Below are 18,768 nucleotides of genomic sequence, written 5' to 3' on the forward strand. Positions count from 1 at the left end.
AGAAAAAAGGTGATGATCTACAATAGCCAGGACTCTGAATGACTCCAAGGAGATGAGAAAATACGGGAGGATGGGCTACTGTAGACATTCAGGTAAGAACGAGCTTAGCTGGCAGCAGTCGGGAGAGAAGAACCTACGCTGCAGTTTGAAGCCATAAGCTCTGCAGAGGGACCTGATGAGGGGAGTGAGAACAGTCCAGGGATTAGGGGCGGACAAACATAGCCCGGGAGATGTTGGCTTAAGTAAGTGGAAGAGTCAAATTGCCATGGGCTGAGTTGGGGATGCCTGAGGGAGAGATAGGTCTGTAAGATCATTTTGAGACCAGCAATGCTATTAGCTCAGATGCCAATGCGATTGGTTAAAATGCTACTGGACATCCAATGGAGAAGCCAATGAATGTGGCTCAGCAAGGAGGCCCAGGCTGAAAACAGAAATGGGGAGACTTCAGTGTCTAGATGAAGTTCCTAGAAGGTAATCGTGACAGCACCTACTTGGTATGGTGCTTGTGAGAATTTGCTGAGTTAAGATCTTTAAGCATTTAGGGCTGGAGAGATGGCTTAGTGGCTAAGGCTCTTGCCTGTGAAGCCTAAGGACCCATGCTTGCCTCTCCATGTCCCACATAGGCCAGACTCACAAGGTGACACGTGTGCAAAGCCACACATACATACACACAAGGTGGTGCACAGATCTGAAGTGTGAGTACACTGGCTGGAGGCCCTGATGGGCCAATTCTCTCCCTCTGTCTCTCTTTGTCTCTCCGTCTCTCCCTCCCTCTCCCTCTCTTTCTCTATCTCTATCTCTATCTCTATCTCTTGTTCTTACTCTCTCACATTAAAAAAAAAGTCAGTCTGTTGGGCTTCTCTCAAAAAAAAATTAAGCATTTAACCTATGCCCGGCATACAGTAGGCACTCAATAAAAGTTAGCTGTCATCAGTACCATTTTATGCTACTTATGCTTCCCCCATCCAAGCGTCCCACCACTCCAGCCCCCAAGCTGTCCTCCACACTGCTGGTCATGGTAATCCTTGAAAAGCACAGGTCTGGCCATCACTGTCCCCAAACTGTCTGATGGCACACTTCAGAGACTGCCCAGAAAGCCTTTCCTGATGCGGTCATTGCCGCCCTCACCAGCCTTGACTTCTGCTACCCACCGCCTCCCACTTCATTCTCCAGCAATGATAGAAAGCCCTTTGTTCACGCCTTGTTGTCTTTGAACATGTGGCAGTCTCTGCCATGACTTGCCCAGCAGCAAATCCCCAGTGTCTCTCACATGCTCTGTGAAGTCTCCTCGCCCAGGGGCTGCCCCCTCCTCTGCAGAGCTGCTTCCTGCCTCCCCAGTGTCCCTGGAGGGGAAGCACCAAGCATCGGGCTCTTCCCACCCCACCTCCATTCCCCCAAGCCTGCAGCACCCAACCCTGAACTTGCCACCTAGCAAAGGTGACACTCCATGACAGACTTGGTCACTTGGTTCCCATGTTTCAGCTCACAGAGGCCAGCCGGGTAAAGGTCCTTGGCCAGGTCATTCAGCAGATAAAGACTGTGGCCAGCAGTGGACTCTAGGCTTGTCTGTCAAAGGTCTGGGCTCAAATGCTTACAAACAATAATCTCAGGCCACTTAAGGGTACAGATGTCCTAGTTTTCCAATTGTTCCCTATTTCAGGATCCAGATTGGGGGTCAAAATTTGCCTCAAAATTCATTAATTTATTTAAGGATTAATTCCCTCATTTATTCTCTCATTCATTTATTCTCTCATTCATCTACTCCCTCATTCTCTCCTTCATTCACCTGCTCATTCATACTCAGTTAATTGTTGCTACTTCCATTTTCTATTCTTAGACTCCAGCCCTGCCTTCTTAGCAGGTCAGAACCCAAAGACAGGGGACAGGGTGGTATAAGGCTGTGCATTTCTCCTCTTCTTCCTCCTCCGCCTTCTCTTTTCCTTCTTCCTGCCTGTTGAGCCAGGGGTCTCCTGTAGTCAGGCAGTTCACGGGCTTGTGGTAGCTTTGGAAACAGTGTTGTGACTCGAGTTTGCATTGGTGCAAAGATCCAGATGCTTGAAACAACTACAGAAAGGAGGCTACATAGGAAGAAGGGAGGAGAGACAAACCATGCCATGGGAAGTGGGGGCATGGACAGGGGCCATGTTCAATAGTAATTTGGGAATTAGGTATGGCACAGGGTTGAGATCCATTTTAGATTTAGCAATTAAGTCACAAAATAATATCATATGTGTTTTTAGTTTTTTTGTTTGTTTCTGGTTTTTCGAGGTAGGGTCTCACTCTAGCTGACCTGGAACTCACTCTGTAGTCTAAGGGTGGCCTCGAACTCATGGCCATCCTCCAACCTCTGCCTTCCAAGTGCTGGGATCAAAGGCGTGCACCACCATGCCCACTGGTTTTTGTTTTTGTTTTGTTTTGTTTTAAATAAGATTTTGCTGTTTCCCAGGCTGGCCTCAAACTCATGGCAAGCCTCCTGCCTCAGCCTTCTAGTACTGGGATTACAAATGTGCGTCACCACCCTCCTCCTCCTTTCTCCTTTTTCTTCTTCTTGCCTTTTGAGACAGGGTCTCATGTAGTCGGGCTGTCCTTTAACTCCTTCCTCTACTTTTCAAGTACTGGAATGACAGGTCGTGCTGGGACACGGGGCTTAGGGCATGGTGATGAAGAGGGGTCTATCATGTTGGGAATTTAGGGTGCTCCAAGGAGCAAATGTGACATTCTTTCGTTAGACACTGGGTCTTTCTCTCCTTCCTCCCCGAAGTACAGACACACTATGTGCTCCTTCTGGGCCTCTTGATGCTCGCTGTTCAACTGTTCCCAGTTTGTGATGCTGGTCTGTGGCGTGGGCACCGCATGGCAGTACCTACGAAATCATCTACTCCTGGCTGAGCAAGACCCTCCCCCGCCCCCAGCACACAGTAGAGGGCTTTGTCGTTCAGTTCCCTCCCCTGTCCTCATCTCCAAGAGCCCCTTCGCGGTTGGGGCCCTCCAGGTACTGCCCGGAATCACCTGGCTGGCCGACCTGCGCTGTGGCATCCCGGGACCGCTGCCTCTCCCAGACCAGCGCAGCCCAGCCAGGGTCCTGCGCCGCCCCGGGCGCGGAGCAGCGCAATTACCCTAATTACAGCCCGGCCTGGGCGGCGGTGGCGAGCGAGCGAGCGCGGCCACGCCGGCCGGAGACCGCCCCCGGCCCGGGGCCCGAGCGTGGGAACCGCCGAGCCCTGCGCCCGGGGGCGGCGGCGGCCGCGGCGTCCCGGGAGCCGCCCGCTGGGGAGGCCGCGATGCGCGATAAGCCCGCCCCGCCCGCGGCGGGTGACTGGGCAGCGCCGGGCGCGCGCGGCCCCTTTCATCTGCTGGTCCCCAAGCGCCCCGCGCCCATTAACGCCCCAGCACCCACACCTGGGTGGGGAGCAGCGGCGGGCCCGCAGTCCCAATTGCCAGGCGAAGCCGAGTGGCCACGCAGGCAAGGAGGTTCCCAGGGAAGATGCCAGGATGCAACCCACATTCGCTAGGCTCATTCACTCGCTTCTGCTTTTGCGCGCCCACTCATGCATTTACTCACAAATGCTTTCGTTTTGAAAAAAAAAAAATTATTTATTTATTTATTTATTTGAGAGGGAGAGAGAGAGAGAGAGAGAGAGAGAGAGAGAGAGAGAGAGAGAGAGAACTCCAGGGGCTGGAGAGATGACTCAGCAGTTAAGGCACTTGACTGCAAAGCCTAACAACCCTGGTTCGATTCCCTAGTAAAGCCAGATGAACAAAGTAGCCCATGCATCTGGAGTTTGCAGCTGCTGGAGGCTCTGGGGCCCCCATTCTCTCTCTGTCTCTCCTTGCAAATAAATTTTTAAAATATTTTTAAAAATAAACTCCAGATGTGCCATGCATGATGGCACACACCTTTAATCCCAACACTCAGGAGGCAGAGGTAGGAGGATCGCCGTGAGTTCAAGGCCACCCTGAGATTATAGTGAATTCCAGGTCATCCTGGGCCAGAGTAAGGAGACACTAACTTAAAAGTCAAAAACAAACAAACAAACAACAAACCCTCCAGATGCATGCTTCACTTTGTGCATCCGGCTTTATGTGGGTGCTGGGGAATCGAACTTCAGCTGCAGGCTTTGTAAGGGAGAAACTTTAACTATTGACCCATCTCTCCAGCTCTAAAAAAATGTTTTCTGAGCCCAGCGTGGTGGCACACACCTTTAATCCCAGCTCTCCAGGAGGCAGAGGTAGGAGGATTGCCATGAGTTCGAGGCCGCCCTGGGACTATATAGTGAATTCCAGGTCAGCCTGGGCTAGAGTGAAACTCTACCTCGAAAAAACAACAGAAAGTTTTCTGAGTCCCTTCTAATGATAGTTTCCTTTTCTGCAGAAAATAACATTATTGCTAGGGTTCAGGCTGCACAAGAGAGGATAAGAGATGGGTCACCCAGTCTCTGTCAGGTGGTCATTCCAAGTGCACTCAAGCGCATTTCACACACCAGCCCTGAATGAGGTGTACAGATACAGACACAGAAACTGCTAAGTGATAGGATTGGCCAAAGCCATATGGTGACAGGTATGTTAGACTTCCGTCCTCCAGAACAGCTCCCACAGCGAGTGTGCAACTGATGCCTAGAAAATCAAATAAAAATGACAACACACATTGTCCCAGGCACTGGACAAAATGCTTTCCGTGGCCTCCAAAGATAAGGAAAGTGACACTGAGAAATTTAGTCACAGGGCCAGAGTACTCAGTCGGTGCTCAAGGCCACATGGCCAGAAGTGGTTTGAGTGAGGGTTTTGATTATTTGGTTTTTGTTTCTTTAAAACATCTTATTCTTATTTATTTATTCAGTTATTTGAGGGTGGCAGATACAGATGAGAGAGAGAGAGGATGAATGAGAGAATGGGCATACCAGGGCCTCCAGCAACTGCAAATGAACTCCAGACACATGCGCCACTTTCTACATTTGGCTTATGTGGGTCCTGAGGGAATCGATCCTGGGTCCTGTGGCTTTGCAGGCATGTGCCTTAATCACTACACCATATCTGCAGCCTTTCTTTTGTTTTTGAAGCAGGGTCCCATTCTAGCCCAAACTAACCTGGAACTCACTCTGTAGCCCCAGGATGGCCTTGAACTCATAGCAATCCTCCTACCTCAGCCTCCCAAGTGCTGGGATTAAACGTGTACATCACCACACATGGCTGGAACAGGGTTTGAACCCATCAAGCAAATATGACCACTAAGAAGAAAGGGAAGTAGCCTGTCTCCTCTCTCCTCCAGTGTCCTTGGCAGCCTCAAGCCTGGCACACACAGAGATCTGCCCAGAGCCTTCTCTTTGCCCAGAAGCTTTTCACTCCAGGGACACCACCCAGCCACCACTTCCAAATACTCAAGAGGGAGGCTGGGCCTGGTGACACAGGCTTGGGATCCCAGCTACTTGGGAGACTTGACACACCAATGATCACAAGTTCAAGGCCTTCCTGGGCTACAAGTGAGTTGAAGGCCAGCCTGGGCAACTTAGTGAGATCCTGTCTCAAAATAATAAGTAAAAAGAAGGCTAGGGATATGGCTCGATGGAGGAGTGCTGAGCTAGCATTGGAGAGGCCCTGGGTTCAGTTCCTCACACTGCAAAGGGGAAATGGCAGCGCGGGGAGTGGGAGTAGTTTCAAACAGGATTGGTTTGGAGACTAGAGCAGCCTGAGTGTCTCAACCACTGTCTGTGAAATGGCTCCAGCAGTCCTGTCTGCCTCGCTCGCGGCACTGCTCACTTGCTCTGCACTTCACTGATCTCCTTCAACTATTCCCTGGGTACCAACCACGACTCGGTGTCAGGGCCAGAGTACTCAGCCAAGACTGAGGGGTCCCCAGGATGCACGACTTGGAGTCCCAAAGCCTCCATAGCCCTGAACAGATCAGGACGGCTGGCTGCCCCGTCTGGACTGGGCGCTGGGGATTTGGGTCACTTCAGAGCCTGGTCTGGCCTGGTCATACTGGGAACTAACTGCAAAGATTCCTGCCCACGGAGATAGATACCTCGTGTTTGCTGTTGGCACTGGGAATAGGGAGACACCGAGATGAGGTCAGGATGATGACGCACTATGCTCAGCTAGTTCCCAGCCCCTCCCCCCCCCATGGCTCCAGGCCCACACAGGTACGCCAAAACAGTACTACCCATTGCCTAGCTGGGAATGCCAAGGATGCAGGACTGGCAGTGGATTCCCACAACAGCTGCCATGAGTCAGAGCCCAGGGGCAAGGTGCTTGAGCCTTTCTGGAGCCACTCATGTTCCAGGGGAGCCAGAGCCAGCCATTGTGCCTCTCGAGCTCCTTCTGTCTTTACCTGAGAAGTGCCAGCTGGATGAGCTCCAAGCCCTATGAGACCATGACTTCTGCTACAGGAGGCCTTTCTAGGAATTCAGGGATGGGGGCCTCCTTCCCCAGAAGTAGCAGTACCAGCCAAGAACTTGGTCTGCTGGATTCTTGGCAGTAGTCAGGTTAGGACGTGCCAAGAAGCACCCAGAAAGGTCAGCCTTTGAATCAGACAAAATGGACCCTACCCCCAGAAGGTCACCAAATTTCTCCAGGCTTCATTTTCCTTATTTGCGAAATGGGCACACCACTACCAGTCTCCCCCTATTAGGAGGATGAGTGACACTCTGCAGACGAGGAGGTGAGCCAGGTGCTCCGACACACCTCTCCCTGTCCTTTGTACCCTAGCTGGCCTGGCCTCAGTAATTCTTAGGAATGGCCTCATTTTCCCAGGCACCATCCTGGACTGCCTCTTCCTCCAGGAAGTCAGAGCCTAACCTGCTTCTCCAGCACCTCCAGTCTTCCTTCTCACAGCACCCAAGCCAGGGCTGCTTATTGTTCACAGAGATGAATATGAAAAAAAAAGGATCTGCAGGGAGAGGACCAGACCATCAAGTGTAAAGAGTCACCAAAGGATTCCTTCCCACCCTATACCCAGGTGGTGACATGCCCTCCAAAAATAAAGGTGACAGAGGAGATGGTGTCTGCCAGGGTGGAATCCGTTCTGCCTCCTTCCTCTGCCTTCCTGCCTGTGCCCCTGTTTAACAAGTGTTTCATTTCATTTCATGTTTTCAAAATTATTTATCTGAGAGAGAGATGGGAGTAGGGGAATGGGCTCACCAGGGCCTCCAGTCACTGCAAACTCCAGACACAGGTGCCACCTTGTGCATTTGGCTTATGTGGGTACTAGGGAATCAAACCTGGGTCCTTAGACTTTGCAGGCAAGTGCCTTAAGCACTAAGCCATCCCTCCAGCCCTCATTTCATCTTTTTTTTCTTTTTTCAAGGTAGGGTCTCACTCTAGCCCAGACTGACCTGGAATTTACTATGTAGTCTCAGGGTGGCCTTGAACTCATGGTGATCCTCCTACCTCTGCCTCCTGAGTGCTGGGATTAAAGGTATGTACCACCATACCTGACCCCTCATTTCATTTTTGAGATAGGGTCTCAATGTATCCCAAGACAGCCTTAAACTCAGTGTGTAGAAATGATGATCTTGAACTTCTGATACCTCTCCTTTGTGCATGCTAGGCAACTTTACCAACTAAGCAATATCCCCAACTCCTAGTTAACACTCTGATGGTGGCTGTCAGCAGATCACCTCCCCTGGCCAGAGGCTGCTGGGATAGGAGAGTTTGATGAGACCGGGACACACAGGTAGAGACATCAGCTTTGCTAGGTCTCCTTGACCAGATGGCCTTGAAGTCTTTCCAAAGGAATCAAATGAGAAAGAAATTCTGGGGCTTCAGGTCTTCATGTCCAAAATCTACGGTCTACAATGGCTCTGTCCACTATGGTAGCCACTGGCCCCGTGTGGTGCCTAGGCACTTAACAGGTAGGGAATCAAAATTGAGGTATTAAGTATTAAACATACACTGGGCTTTAAGATTTAATATAAAAAATTGAAATAGGGGTTGGTGAGATGGCTCTGCAATAAAAAGGCACGTGCTTGCAAAGCCTGCCAGCCCAGGTTAGATTCCCTAGTCCCCACATAAAGCCAGATGCACAAAGGGGTGCATGCATCTAGAGTTTGTTTACAGTGACAAGAAGCCTTGGTGCACCCATTCTCTTTCTCTCTTTCTTTCTGTTTCTCTCCAATAAATAAGTGAAAACTTTTGTTTTGAAATATCTCAGGCTGGAAAGGTGGCTTAGCAGTTAAAGTGCTTGCCTGAGAAGCCTAAGAACCCAGGTTTGATTACCCAGATCCCACGTAAGCCAGATGCACAGGGTGGCTTATGTGTCTGGAGTTCATTTGTAGTGACTGGAGGCCCTGGCATGCCCATTCTATCTTCCTCTGACACTCTCTCACACTCCAATAAACAGACAAACAAACAAACAAATATTTTTTAAAAGAAGTACCTAATTAATAACTTTATATTTTGGGCCAAAGATGTGGCTTACTGTTAGAATTCCCTCTGGTTCCATCCTTCTCACTGCAATAATAACAACAAATAATAATTTCATATTAATTACATGTAGTGATATTTTGGATGGAATCGGTTAAATTAAATTTGTTATTAAAGTTAATTTCTCTACGTTTTAGAATGTGGTTTGGGAATGTTCCCAATTGCATATGCAATCTATAGTTAGATTGCCATTACACAGCCTTGACTAAAGAGCTGACAGCCAGGGGGCTGGAGAGATGGCTTAACGGTTAAACGCTTGCCTGTGAAGCCTAAGGACCCCGGTTCGAGGCTCAGTTCCCCAGGTCCCACGTTAGCCAGATGCACAAGGGGGCGCACGCGTCTGGAGTTCGTTTGCAGAGGCTGGAAGCCCTGGCGCGCCCATTCTCTCTCTCTCCCTCTATCTGTCCTTCTCTCTGTGTCTGTCACTCTCAAATAAATAAATAAATAAAAATTAAAAAAAAAAAAAGAGCTGACAGCCAGGCATGGTGGTGCATGCCTTTAATCCCAGCACTTGGGAGGCAGAGGTAGGAGGATTGCCCTAAGTTTGAGGCCAGCCTGAGACTCCATAGAGAATTCCAGGTCAGCCTGAGCTAGAGTGAGACCCTACCTCAAAAAAACAAAAAAGAAAAAAAAGCTGAGAGTCAGGCTGGAGAGATGCTTTGTGGTTATGGCACTTGCCTGCAATGCCTAAGGACCAAAGACCCAAGTTCCATTCTCCAGTACACATGTGAAGCCAGGTACACAAAATGGCACATGTGCCTGGAGTTCATTTGCAGCAGCTATAGGCCTTGGCATACCCATTCTCTTTGTCTTTCTTCTCTGTATCTCTCTCACACACAGCTTGTAAATAAATAACTAAAAACATTTCTTTTTTTTTTTTAAGGTAGGTTCTCACTCTAGCCCAGGCTGACCTGGAATACAGGCTGGCCTCAAGCTCACAGCAATCCTCCTACCTCTTTCTCTCGAGTGCTGGGACTAAAGGCGTGTGCCACCATGCCCAACTTAAAAATATTTCTTAAAAAAATAAAATAAGGAAGTCTGGAGAGATGGCTTAGTGGTAAAGGTACTTGCCTGTGAAGCCTAAGGATCCAGGTTCGATTCCCCAGTACCCACATAAGCCAGATACAGAGTGGCACATGTGTCTGAAGTTCATTTGCAGTGGCTAGAGGTACTGGTGAGCCCATTCTTTCTCTCTCAAATAAACAAATAATTTAAAATAAAATAAAGAGCTGGGAGTAACCCACCTCAGCCAGGACTTGTCCCCTGGTCACCATGAGCACTGGGAGGTGGAGGGCTTACTCCCTTCCTAAGAGGGACACAGCAGATCCTGACGTCTAATGAAAAATGCTTCTTCCTTCTCCTAATAATAGCACCCCGACTTTGCTTCCCCTTTGGAGGAGCTACTTGATGGGGCCATGAAGAGCAGGGAACATCTTTCAATACCACTCTGCCTTCACAAAAAGATGGAATGCAGATATGTCTGGGAGACTCCTTCCCAGGGTGACTTCCAGCAGAGTGAAAGCCATGCTGGTATGGCAAAATCTCTCTGCATTGAAAGGCAGAAACAATCATTGCCAGCTTTATCAAAAGCAGCTGGGTCAACTCACAAGCGAAGGCACCTCCTGCGCCAGTTGTACGCAATAAGGCACGAGGTCTCATGACCTCAGGAGGAGATAGAGTCCATACAGGGCAAAAGATCCAGGAACAATGAGCTCCATTGAGGTGTTACCTCTGGAGTCCGAATGCTCTGTAAGTAAGCCCTCACCCCCCAGCCCGAGGGAGGAGCATCTGTGGGGGCAATTCCGGTATAGGGAGCCCCCCTGGAGTGCTGCTGTGGGGTCTCATGCTCTGTGAGTAAGCCCTAGTCCCGAGGCTGGGGGAGGAACAAACATCCAAGGAGTAATCTTGACACCGCCCATCAAAGTGGCTACTTTGGGGGGTCTCCATTCCTATAAACAACCCCTCTCCATGCTATGTAAGTGACCCCCCAATAAACTCATGGCTTCACCGAACTGGTATTGGTGCAATCTACTTTGGTCTGCCATCTGAGCCCTATTTGGGGGTGAAGATCTGTGTTCGCCTCTCCCCAGGGGAAAAAACCCGGACTAAATATTGGTGGCCCTTTTCTGCTCAATCTAGTCTAAGCCAGACGGGGGGAACTTGCAACACAGGGAGTCTCTTGTTCCACCTCTTGCAGTCTGGTCAGGACTGCCCTAAGCTAGACAATCAGAAAGAGCATGACTGTCCCCCAGGGAACTGGCAGTCTATGAGCAGAGGTGCCCACACCCACAGGGTCACTTAGAGGTGACCATAGAGCCCCTATCTGCTGGAAAACAGTGGGTCCTTAAGGAGGTGGCAGAAAGACCGGACTGTTTCTTCCCCACACACAGCCCCCAGCTTTCCTAGGCACATTTGGAGATGGAGATGAAGATGGGATCCAGTTGTTAACAGCAAAGCCTGCATGCTTCTTTGATTGGAAGTTTGAAACCAAATGTAACCAGTTGCTTGTTGTGTGACCTTGAGCATTCATCCCTGACTCAGAAGAAATTCATTGCATTGAATTGGAAACATTTCCTGATAATATCCTAGATCCTAGATTTCCCATCAGAGGTCACACAGACCTCTACGGTCACTCCCTACTGACAGACACTTAGAGATTTGAAGGCAGTGTGGTTAAGGACTCCCAGAAGCTCTCCACTGCTGGGCTTGCCTTTGTTTCTTCAATGCTTCCCATCCAGGGCACCCCTCCATCCATTGGTTCTCCTCGGGAGCTTGATGTGAGAAAGAAGTGAAGCAGCGAGGTCAGTGAGAGCCCCGCGGTAGTGTGGGCTCTGGACGCAGACAGCCTGGGCTCTAGCTGTGCGCCCTCTAGCTCACTGCCTCAGTGTTCACTTCCCTCACTTTGAAGAAGGATGATAATGTCCCGATAGGACTGTTGTGCAGCCAGGTCAGTTAACATGGGTTAAGTCTAACAGTAGTGACCGGTACAGGGTGAGGGTCAGTTTGTGTCATCTATATGTGTTTTGCTACCCATTCCTTTCTTTAGTAGAGGGTCACTTGAAAGCAAAGTAGGGCTGGGAATGCCAGCAGGCAACGTCATGGCAGCTGGGGAGGAAAGAGATCCAGGTGGATCCCAATGGCTCCCATGTTGGAATCTTAGCATCTGCCTGTGTGTAATCCATACAGCTCCATCCACAATTACTGACTCTCCTTTTCCCCTTTCTTCTTTGTGGTTAAAGTCATATAAAATTAGTTGTCCCTCTGTATCCACACGCTTTGTATCCTTGGATTCAAATCACCACAAACTAAAAATATCCCATTCCAAATTGTGTCTGCAAAGTGCCCCTGGCATTCATGACCTCACAGTAGCTGACACTACCTACATACAACCTGCGTAATAGAAGGGGGAAAATGATGACAACAATATAAAAGAGAAACTATTTGGAAAGCAGAAGGAATTCCGTGGAGGCAGGATTCAGGAGAGGGAAAAAAAAGATGGTGGGAGGGGATTATGATCATGGTATATTGTCTATATGTACGGAAGTTGTCAATAAAAAGTAAAAATAGCTAAGTGTGGTGGTGTATGCCTTTAATCCCAGCACTCAGGAGGTAGACTTGGGAGGATCACTAAGTGTTTGAGACCAGCCTGAGAATACATAGTGAATTCCAGTCAGCCTGGGCTAGAGTGAGACCCTTCCTCAAAGAAAAGTAAAAATGAATAAATAAAAAAATGTGTCTTAAACATGTACAAAACTTTTTGTCAATATTCTCTAACAATTCAGTGTATAGCATTTACACTGTATTAGTTATTGTGCTACCTAGAGACAATTTAACTTTATAACTTGTTTGTAAGTACAACACCATTCAATATAAGGGACTTGAGGTTCCTGGGGTTTGCCTATCTAGTGGGGGTCCTGGAATCAATCCTTTATGGATACTGAGGTTCAACTAAATGGTAACATGCTCATTTTTTTAATTTTTAAAAATTTTTTGTTTATTTTTATTTATTTATTTGAGAAAGACAGAAAGAGAAAGAGGCAGATAGAGAGAGAGAGAGAGAATAGGTGCTCCAGGGCCTCCAGCCCCCTTTTTCTTTCTTTTTAAAAGTGTGTGCCACCACACTGGCTTTTTTGTTTGTTTTTATTTGAGAGTACCAGACAGAGAGAGAAATAAGTAGATAGAGAATGGATGTGCTAGGGCCTCCAGCCACTGCATCTGAACTCCAGACACATGCGCCACCTTGTGCATCTGGCTTATGTGGGTCCTGGGGAGTAGAACCTCAAACAGAGGTCCTTAAGCTTCACAGTCAAGTGCTTAACCGCTAAGCCATCTCTTCCACCCCCATTTTATTTTTCCTATTTTAGTTATTTATTTTATTTTATTTTTTTGTTTTGTTTTTGCTTAAAAACAACAACAACACTCTATACCAGTCTGAACTGGAATTCACGATGTAGTCTCAGGGTGGCCTCAAACTCACTATGATCCTCCTACCTCGGCCTCCCTAGTACTGAGACTAAAGGCGTGCACTATCACGCCCAGATATTTTCTTTTATTTTGGTTTTGTCAAGGTTGGGTCTCGCTGTAGCCCAGGGTGAACTGGAATTCACTATGTAGTCTAAGGGTGGCCTCAAACTCATGGTGATCCCCCTACCTCTGCCTCCCAAGTGCTAGGATTAAAGACATGCACCACCATACCCCAGCAATTTTATTTTTGTTTTGAGGCAATCCCAACAGACTGGCTTTTTTTTTTTATGAGAGAGAGAGAGAGAGAGAGAGAGAGAGTGTGTGTGTGTGTGTGTGTGAGAGAGAGAGAGAGAGAGAATAGGCACGCCAGAGCCTCCAGTCACTATAATCAAACTCCAGATATGTGTGCCACTTTGTGTGCATGTGTCACCTTGTGCACGTGTCACCTTGTGAATCTGGTTTACATGGGATCTGGGGAGTCACACATGGGTGCTTAGGCTTCACAGGAAAGCACCTTAACTGCTAAGCCATCTCTCCAGCCTGTAACATGTGCTTTTTATAGTATATATGATTTTTCATATGCATCACAAGTATTATTACTTGTAATGGTTAATCTTTTTAAAATATTTACTTATTTATTTATTTATGAGAGAGTGTGTGTATGAGCACACCAGGGCTTTTGCCCCTAAGATGAACTCCAAACTAATCCATGCTCCACTTTGTGCATCTGGCTTTACGTGGGCACTGGGGAATTGAACCTGGCCAGCAGGCTTTGCAGGCAGGTGCCCTTAATCACTGAGCCATCTTCCTGGACCGCAATGGTTAATTTTTTTTTTTTTTTCAAATTTTCAAGGTAGGGTCTCACTCTAGCCCAGGCTGACCTGTAATTCACTATGTAGTCTCAGGGTGGCCTTGAATTCATAGTGATCTTCCTACCTCTGCCTCCCAAGTGCTGGGATTAAAGGTTGTGTACCACCATGCCCAACAATGGCTAATCTTAATTGTCAACCTGACTGGACCTGTAATCAACTAAGAGACATACCCCTGGGCGCATCTGTGAGGGCATTTCCAAAAAGGGTGGAGGACGGAAGCTCTGCCCCAGGGTGGGCAGCTCTCCTGCTGCGGTCCAGTGGAAAGTGGTTGGAGGAACAGGCAGTGCTCTTGCTGCCCCCGTTGCCCGTTGCTGGTGGCTGCCTCTATCCTGTTGCTGCCCTCCTGGACCTACGTCAGAACCCAGCTTCTTCAGCCTTCCACTGTGGGCTGAAGACCAGTGGCTCTCCACGACGCCTCCAGGCCTTCAGCGTCAGATTGGGACTACTGAAGCATCCAGCCTCGCAGACTGAGCAGCTTCCGCGTTCCCAAACTGCCCTGTGTGCAGACAGCCATGGCTGAACCACCCAGCCTGCATCGCGTAAAGCAATCTAATGATGCCCCTTCGTAAGATATATATTAATTCTATTGGTTCTTTTCTTCTCATGAACCCTAATACATTGCTATGTAGAGTATACACAAACGTACCTGTTACTGTGAGAATTGAACCTGTGATAAAATAAATGTTACAAATTCCAAACAGAATTATAAGGACCCCATTGGACTTTTGCCTTACATGCTAACTTTAGAGCTTAATATCTCCCTGTCCTACTGAGTGTGACTTCACTGTGGACAGTTGGTTCCCCTCATCCGCTCACTCATCTCTTCCTTCCCCAGGTCACAGGATTCTGGGCCTGATGGAGCACCAAGGAAAAACTCCTGGTTCTAGTGGCTTCCTATTCCTCTTGAAACCCAACCCCCACCCCCTAGGTACCTAAATGGCCTGAACCTCACCAACCTTGAGCCCCAGTGTCTTCCTTAAGCCTGCCAGCCTGCCAGCTTCTCCCCCCTGAGCCTCTGCACACGCTGCTTCTTGGCCCAGCACTCCTTCCTCTGCTCTGGGCAGAGCTGACTTGTCTCCATCACAGCTCAACACAACCTGTGAGGGAGGGGTCCGCGACTCCTCTTTGTAAAGTAAGTTCTTGGTGGAGAATTTGCTTTTTATTTGTTTCTTTGTTAGCAAAAACCTGGGAGAGCAAGACCCATCAAAATGACAAGAAAAGATGGCCAACTGCCTAGCATGAGACAAGTCACCTCTAGCACATCGACCCGGGGCTTGGGACACATCACAGATAAAGTTGCGATTTAAACATGAGTGCTGCTCTCACTGTTGGCTTGACAGCTTCCTCCAGGGAGATGGTGATAGACGCTAAGGACACTCAAAACTCTTCAAAGCACAAATCCAGAGGTTGCAAAGAGCTCAACATTAAAGTAGACTTTCAACAACCACCCCCCCAAGGTTCAGGGAACATTACAGAAGTGGGGGTGTAAAGATTGTAAGAGTCACAGGGTGGGAAGGAGCGTCCTGAGGCATTGTCCCCACACAGAGACCGAAGCATTCATAACCCCATGGTGGATACCAATAACCTCACTGAGGAGTGCCTTCAGTGGAATGGGGGTCGGGTGGAGGGGATATAAGAGGATAACATGAGGGGGATGGGACCATGATTTGTTCATGCAAACAAAAATGAAAATTAAAGTTCAAATCACTTGGCTCTTTCCTTCCTAGCCCTTGACAATGTGCCCTCTTTCTGCGTGTTCCCGTGATTCTCGTCTCTTGTCACTCAAGCATATGCTTCCTCATGGCAGGGAGGGCTTGACATGTGATGGGAGCTTAGAATGTATCTGAATGAATGAGTCTGTTGTCAGGCCTCAATAACTCTCAAATCCTTTCCTTTGGCAACAGAGAAAACCCCAGTGCCAACATCCCTTTCTGCTCAGAACGCTTCAGCAGCGCCTCCCACCCCAAGGAGCGACATAGGCAACCAAGTGTGAGATGGGAGTTAGAAGAGCTTTGCTCAAGTCCTGTTCTTTTTTATTTTCTTCAATTTTTTTTTATTATTAACAACTTCCATTATTATAAAAAAATCCCATGGTAATACCCTCCCTCCCCCCTTTCCCCTTTGAAACTCCATTCTCCATTATATCTCCACCCCCTCTCAATCAGTCTCTCTTTTTTGATGTCATGATCTTTTCCTCCTACTATGATGGTCTTGTGTAGGTAGTGTCAGGCACTGTGAGGTCATGGATCTCCAGGCCACTTTGTGTCTAGGGGGAGCACATTGTAAGGAGTCCTACCCTTCCTTTGGCTCTTACATTCTTTCTGCCACCTCTTCTGCAATAGACCCTGAGCCTTGGAAGGTGTGATAGAGATATTGCAGTACTGAGCCCTCCTTCTTTCCAGCACCATGATGCCTTCTGAGTCATCCTAAGGTCACTGCCATCTGAAAAGAGAAGTTTCTGTACCAAAAGTGAGAGTAGCATTAATATAAGGGTATGAGCATTAAGAGAAGTGCTTACTGGGCAGTTTGATAAGCATAGTATATGCATTTAGCCAGACATCAGCAGATGTTACACCCCTAGGGCTCATGACTACTCCTGTTTTAAGTTTTCAGGAACAGAGATGTATCCCTCCCATGGAGCGGGCCTCCAGTCCAATTAGAGGTCTGTTGGTTTCCACCATGACAGATGTGCCACTATTGCACCCATTGGCTTATTTGGCCTGGCTGGTCAAATGTAAGGCTTGCTGTGTCCACTGTTGATTTCTCTTTCTCCCATTGAGCTGCATGCAGAATGGCTTCTTCCAGCTTTCTATCAGCTGGTCTACATGGAGGAGGTTATCAGCTCAGTTCCAGCAGGATTTCTCAGTGGCCTTGCAGCCCAAGTATGTGGAGTCTTCAGCAATAGGGTCTTATCATCTATTCCTGGTGGAAAACCAACAGCCTCAGCAATGGCCTACAATGTTTTGGGTGTATCAGGGACCTCTCAAGTCCTGTTCCTGACACTTGCTACCTGTAACCTGTACCATATTGAGCCACCTCTCTGAGTCTCAGGACTTGTTTGAGAACTGAGTGTAACTCTCCTGCCATTTATCCTTTCTAGGTTGGGCTCAGAAGCCAGGAAAGCCGTACACAGGTGATTTTTAGTTTTAAGAGCCTTTACCTCTCAGGCCTGCTCTCTCCCTCTCTAGACAAACATGATTCTAGCCTGTGTGCCTGGTTCTTACTGGTTCTCACCCTGGGCAGTCACAGCTTCCCTGGGCTCTTAGTTACCATCTTGTTGCTGGAACAAAACACCTGACAAAAAAAATCACTTTAAGGGGGCTGAAGAGATTGCTCAGTGGTTAAGGCACTTGCCTGTAAAGCCTAGCTCTTTCCCATCTTACAAGACGGCAGGTGAAAAGGCCAAGAAAGCAGACACAAAGGAGAAGAAACTGCAGTCAAGAAGGCTGATGCTGCAGGCAGGGCTAGAAAGGGTGACCCTAAGGTTACAAAGCCAAAGAAGGGGAAGCCCCACTGCCGCCGGAACCCGGTCCTGGTGAGAGGAATTGGCAGGTACTCCCAATCAGCTATGTATTCCAGAAAGGCTCTGTACAAGAGGAAATACTCAACTGCCAAATCCAAGGTTGAAAAGAAAAAAAGGGAAAAGGTTTTTGCTATGATCACAAAACCAGTCGGTGGTGACAAGAATGAAGGTATCGCATGGTTAAGCTTCGTAACATGCCTAGGTATTATCCTACTGAACACGTGCCACGGAAGCTGTTGAGCATGGCAAGAAACCCTCCGGTCAGCATGTGAGACGCTGCGCGCCAGCATCACTCCCGGGACCATCCTGATCATCCTCACAGGACGCCACAGAGGCAAGAGAGCGGTTTTCCTGAAGCAGCTGGAAAGTGGCTTATCACTTGTGACTGGACCTCTTTCTCTCAATCGAGTTCCTCTGCGTAGAACACACCAAAAGTTTGTCATTGCCACCTCTACAAAAATTGTTATCAGCAAAGTTAAAATTCCTAAACACCTCACTGATGCTTACTTCAAGAAGAGACTGCGGAAGCCCAGGCATCAGGAAGACGAGATCTTTGACACAGAGAAGGAGAAATACGAGATTACAGAGCAATGCAAAGTGGATCAGAAAGCTGAGGACTCGCAATTTTGCCTAAGATCAAAGCTGTTCCTCAGCTCCAGGGCTACCTGCGGGATTTTTGCTCTAATGAATGGAGTTTGTTCTCACAAATTGGTGTTCTAAGTTTTTTTTACTAAGAACCTAATTAAACAACTGATAAATTTGTAAAAAAAAAAAAAAAAAAAAAAAAGCCTAAGGACTCATGTTCGACTCTCCAGATCCCATGTAAGGCAGACACAGAAGGTGAGGCAAGTGTGCAAGGCTGCACATGCGCACAAGATGGCACACATGTCTGGAGTTTGCAGTGGCTGAAGGCCCTGGTGCACCAATTCTCTCTCTCCTTCTCTCTCATCAAAAAATAAAATAAAAATCACTTTAAGGGAGGAAGGAACGGCTTATTTTAGCTTATATTTCCAGACACCGTGGGGAAGCCTAGAGTTGGGCACGCTGCTGCTCAGCCAGAGCTGCTCTCTGTAGACGGTCCAGGACTCTAGCCCACGGGATGCTGCTGCCCACAGTTAAGGGGGGTCTTACCACCCCAATAAACCCAATCAAAACACTCCTTCCCAGACTGGCCCAGAGAGAGACTAGCCTAATCTAAATAATCCCTCACGGCTGATTCTAGCTCCTGTCCCGTTGTCCAGCAGTATACACCCCCACATCTGTCACGAAGTCTCACTCCTCCACACGTCTTCCCATCTTTCTCCATCTTAGGGGTCTGCTCTATTCCTGGGAAATTCTCCCTCCGGACTTGAAGCCCCTTCCCTGAGTCCAAACTGCTCCCCTCAAAATCACGCCACAGGGGAGTCCGCGCAATGGCTCCGCTGCTGCGGCGATTTGGTCTGCGTGACCTGCTTGGGGGAGCCAAGGTCCGCGCGCCCGGCCACTGGGGGC

At 48.4% G+C, this 18,768-nt stretch overlaps 1 pseudogene; it reads left to right on the top strand.

Moving 5' to 3' along the window:
- Positions 1-455: 455 nt before the first annotated feature.
- On the top strand, positions 456-17,997 carry LOC105944911 (annotated as a pseudogene).
- Positions 17,998-18,768: the final 771 nt, after the last annotated feature.

Source organism: Jaculus jaculus, chromosome 5 (assembly GCF_020740685.1).
Source record: "Jaculus jaculus isolate mJacJac1 chromosome 5, mJacJac1.mat.Y.cur, whole genome shotgun sequence".
Lineage (NCBI taxonomy): Eukaryota > Metazoa > Chordata > Mammalia > Rodentia > Dipodidae > Jaculus > Jaculus jaculus.